Source organism: Agelaius phoeniceus, chromosome 22 (assembly GCF_051311805.1).
Source record: "Agelaius phoeniceus isolate bAgePho1 chromosome 22, bAgePho1.hap1, whole genome shotgun sequence".
NCBI classification, from domain to species: Eukaryota; Metazoa; Chordata; class Aves; order Passeriformes; family Icteridae; genus Agelaius; species Agelaius phoeniceus.
Window position 1 is genome coordinate 2,247,950 of NC_135286.1, and position 5,187 is coordinate 2,253,136.

Below are 5,187 nucleotides of genomic sequence, written 5' to 3' on the forward strand. Positions count from 1 at the left end.
ACGGAGCAATTCCATGAGGCCAGCATGGAATCACGGCAAGCAGAATTCCAAGAGGCTCAACCTGCGCCAGGTTTTTGACTCTCCACGAGGGAAAGCGCCCCAAGATGAGAAGCTGAGAAGCTTTCTGCTCCTCCAAGCTTCTGCTCTTCCCTCTGGCTTCACCAACTCGATTCTGACGGGAAAAACTCCAGCTCTGCCGCGGTGGGATCATCCCGGGCACGGAGCAGGAGCGTGGGCAGAGCAGGGAGCTGAGCTGGGACCTTGTGCTGCTGGCGTGGGCACAGCTTCCCACCCCCTCCGCATTCCCGCATTCCCTGCTCCGTCCCGGCTGCCAGGAACATCCCAGGAACATCCCACGGCCCTGCCTGACGGGAGCAGGGGCGGGGGAATCAGCGGAGCGCGGCCGCCGGGGCCAGCACAGGCTTCGCTGCTTTCTGCTGGAAAAATCACGGTCAAAATCCACATGGGAATGAGGAGAACCCAAAGATTTTCATGAGGATGAGCTGGGGATGACTTGAGGGAGCCACCGTGCACTCCCCAGGGCCAGCACAAGCATCCCTGGCTTTCTGCAGTGAAATTCCACCTGGGAGTGAGGAAAACCCAAAGGTTTTGGCTTGTGAGGATGAGATGGGGGAGCCACCATGTGTTCCCCAGGGCCAGCACAAGCATCCCTGGCTTTCTGCTGGAAAAAATCCCAGTGAAATTCCACCTGGGAGTGAGGAAAACCCAAAGGTTTTGTTTCATGAGGATGAGTTGGGGGAGCTGCCAGCACAAGCATCCCTGGCTTTCTGCTGGAAGAATCCCAGTGAAATTCCACCTGGGAGTGAGGAAAACCCAAAGGTTTTGGCTCACGAGTTGGGGGTGACAAGGACAAAGTGCAGCCCTCCATGGGAGAGGTTCCTCCTGCTCCTGGAGAAGTGGAAACGCCATGAAATGACACCAAAATCCAGGAAAACGTTCCCTCCTTCCCTTGCAGTCCCCCAGCAGGAATGACCCACCTCAAACTGGTGTGGGAAACCCAGACTGGGGCAGAAGCCAGGACTGGGCCACGCTGGGGTTGCAACATCAGCTTCTCGTTTCTCAACCCCCAGGAGCTCGTGTCAGATGTTTTCCTTCCTCAAACAAGGAGAAAAACGCGGCCAAGACACCCAGAAATCCCAAACTGAGCCCTGTGCCAGCTCCTGAGGAAGGGAACTCCATCCCAGGGTAAATTCCTGCACTCCAAGGTTGGACTTTTGTTGTTTTTCTGGGGGAATACTTTCTCACAAAGGGCATTTTTTGATGTGCAATTTGATTTTGCAAAATTCCCTGGAAGGAATTTTGGGTTTGATGGTTTTCTCTGTTTTCTATCGAGAAAAGAAATCCAAATCACTGGATTTGCCAGAGATATATATTTTTTTTCCTAGAAAGAGGAATTAATATGGAATTACATCAGTTTTGCAGCACATTTCACACCCAGCCCCCAGCAGAGAGGAGCAGCCCCCACCTGACACTGCCAGAACTGAAATCCAAACCCCCAGCTGGGATCACGAGGATGGACTTGACAAAAAAAACCCAAAAAAACCTTGGAATGATGCTGGAACATCCCCTGAAAGCTGACAAAACTCACACAAAGCACAGAGAACACTCCGAGATTCCAGGCCTGAGTTATCCCTGGTCTGGAACGGACCAGATTTGCCAAAGTCCAGGGAAAATTCCCAAGAAATTGGGATCAGCCAGAATGCAGCTGCTGTTTCATCGCCATCAGGGCGCGCTGAAAAACCTGGGAGAGGAGGTTTGGGTGGGAGTTTTCCCAAAATCCAGTGGAATCCAGCACCAATTCCCCGAATCCACTGCCACAGAGCACCAGAGAGGGGAGGGAAAAAATCCCCTCCACCTTTCCCAGCTCTGCCAACCTTTCCTCCAGGAGCTCCCAGCTCCTGCTTCCACCCAGACCAGGAATTCCTCAGGAATGGGATCAGAATTCCCTTGGCTGACAGGGAATCTCTTCTGTTCACTGCCTGACCCCACAGCTTGGGAAATCCAGCCTGGATTCCACCATTCCCACCTGGACTCACAAATCCCACCCAGCAGGGCGGGAAGGATTTTTTTTCCCTCCCACGAAAAACTGCACCAGGGATGTTTTTCCAGGTGGAAAATGTTTTTTTTCCAGTTGACTTTCTGGATGGATGGGGAAATGCCTGGATGTGGGAACCTCTGGATTGGTTTGGAAAATACCAGGATTGTGCAGATCAAGGACCAGTGGGCTGAATCCAACCTGGATGTGTTTTTCCTCGTGGATGGGGAGAGCTCTCCCTGCTTTCCCTGGGGATTTCATGGCTGCAGATGGATCTGGAGAATTCCCACAGGGTTTGCATCCTGCTGTGCCAAGGCCTTTCCCAATGTTCCAGCTGGAATCTTCCCTCTGCTCCACAGGTCCCAGGCTGGTTTGGGTGGGAAAGACTTTAAAATCCATCAAATTCCAGCCCCTCAGAGGCTGCTCCAAGCCCCATCCTGGGACACTTCCATGGACAGGCCAGGATTTCTTTTTTCATGGAGAAACCCCCTCCCAATCCTTGACTGGTGGGTTAAAGGTATGAAAATCACTTTTAGGAGTTGAAAAGCTGCAGGAAAGACTTTTTAGGGAGAAAAAAAAAAAAAAAAAGAAGAAAAAGCATCCCAAATAACAGGGTTGGAATTTTGGGGGTCACTCCGTGACCGGGTGGGAGAATCAAACCCGCTCACCTGAGGAAGATTTTGGGTTGAAAAAGACACAGAAAAGTGTCCAAGTGTTGGTCTGGGTGACTGTGAGGAACCTCCACGTTGTGGGACCCCTGAGCATCCCTCAGGAACACCGGGATGGACTCCAGGGATGCAGGAGATCCCAGTGCTCCCCCAGGGCCTGGAGCTCCGGTTGTTGCTATACCTCATCCTTCCCTTTTCCTTGGATCCTCCCCTTTTCCCACTTTTTCCATTCCTTTAGGACCCAGAGCTTGTGCACTCGGCCACATCCAGGGTTGTTTTTTGTTTGGTTGGTTTTGGTTTTGTTTTGTTTTGTTTTTGTTTCCCTGTGGAATGAAAAGCAATCCATGATTGGGGTGGGCAACTCCCAGCCCTGCTCCCTTTGGGATTTGAGCCCAGGGCAAGGGAATCCTGGGGCTGGAGGGATGATCCAGAGGGATCCTGGGGTTGGAGGGATGATCCAGAGGGATCCCTGTGCCCCTTCCCCACCTTCCCTGTCCAGCAGCCCCTCCAGGGCTGCCCTGAGCCCCCCAAAACCTTCCCAGGGGTGGGCGAGGGGCTCGACCCCAAAATCCAGCTCAGCTCCCGCCCCTGGGAGGGGCACAAAGCCCTGTCCAAAGCCCTTGGAGGGACACAAATCCCTGTCCAAAGCCTTTGGAAAGGCACAAATCCCTTGGAGGGGCACAAATCCCTCTCCAAAGCATTTGGAAGGGCACAAATCCCTTGGAGGGGCACAAAGCCCTGTCCAAAGCCCTTGGAGGGACACAAATCCCTGTCCAAAGCCTTTGGAGGGACACAAAGCCCTTGGAGGGGCAAAATCCCTCTCCAAAGCATTTGGAAGGGGCACAAATCCCTCTCCAAAGCCCTTTGAAGGGCACAAATCCTTTTCCAAATCCTTCTCCAAAGTCCTTGGAAGGGCACAAATCCCTTTCCAAATCCCTTGGAAGGGGCAGAAATCCTTTTCCAAAGCCCTTGGAAGGGCACAAAGCCCTTGGAGGGGCACAAATCCCTCTCCAAAGCATTTGGAAGGGGCACAAATCCCTCTCCAAAGCCCTTGGAAGGGCACAAATCCTTCTCCAAAGCCCTTGGAGAGGCACAAATCCTTCTCCAAAGCATTTGGAAGGGGCACAAATCCCTTTCCAAAGCCCTTTGAAGGGCACAAATCCCTTTCCAAAGCATTTGGAAGGGCACAAATCCCTTTCCAAAGCATTTGGAAGGGCACAAATCCCTTTCCAAATCCCTTTCCAACGCCCTTGGAAGGGCACAAATCCCTTTCCAAATCCCTCTCCAAAGCCCTTGGAGGGGCACAAATCCCACCCCAGGGAATTTCCCAAAGGAATTCCCAATCCCAAGGGGGAGCCCCTGAATGTTCAGAGCACTTTGAAGTTGGTGGCCTTGTTTTCTTAAAGGGCTTTGATCTTTTCACGAAAAGAGAGAATCTTCCCCATCCCATCATCATCCTCCTCCTCTTCCTCCTCCTCCCCAGCTCGGAATTCACCCCTGGAATGTTCAGGATGATCCAGGACTCTGGAATCTGTCATTAATCCCTCAAGTTTACACCCAAAAAAGGGGAAAAGAAAGTTGGGAATTTCTCCTGGAATTCAGGTCGGCAGCAGCACCAGGGAAATCAAAGCAAAGGGGAAAAACCCCGATGGAGTTTTGGGAGTGGGCAAAGTGGAGTTTGGGAATGTTTGTCCCATGCAAAAATTCTGGATTTCCATTCCAAATGGAGGGATTTTATCCAGAATAAGGAAACTTTCAACCCAGATTCCCCCTAAAAGGTTTGAGGGGGAAGAAAATGGTGGAATTTCAGGCTGGTTTGGATCCATTGAAAATAAAATAAAAGGGAATAAAAGGGTGGGAATGATGAGGGATTAAAGGCAAGGAGATGCTCCCAGAGCTCTGCCAGAAATTCCAAACCCTTGGAAGCTGAGGCTGAAAGGAGGGACAGGGGTGAAAAGTGCAAAACCCCACAAGGATTTGAAAATTCTTCACATTTTAGCCTCAAATCCCCCAAAATTTGCATGGAAAGGGATCACCAGGAAAGGGGGGAAGCATCAGAGCTCAATTAACCACGAGTTAATTGGCACTGAATGAGAAGGTGGCAGCTGAGGGGGGAGGGAGAGCCAGGGGAGGATTTCCCTTGGATATTTCAGGGTTTCTGGGATGGGAGCAGATTTTTAGGATTTCTGGGAGCATCGTTTAACATTTTATGCTGAACTGGGTTTAATGACAGATTCCTCCCATTCCACAGCCCCACCCTCCCCAAAAATCCCCGGGCAGGGGGGACCTGGAGCATCCTTGGAGCCCCAGCCCCACATCCAAGAGCAGGGGATGGGTTTGGGATGGCGACAGAAAAGTGGGAATATTTCCAAAAACGAGCAAATGGAATTTTCTACCTGTGTCCTGTCCCGTTTTCTATGTGTGTGTGTGTGTGGTCCTTTCTTAAATGTCAAACTCTTGTAT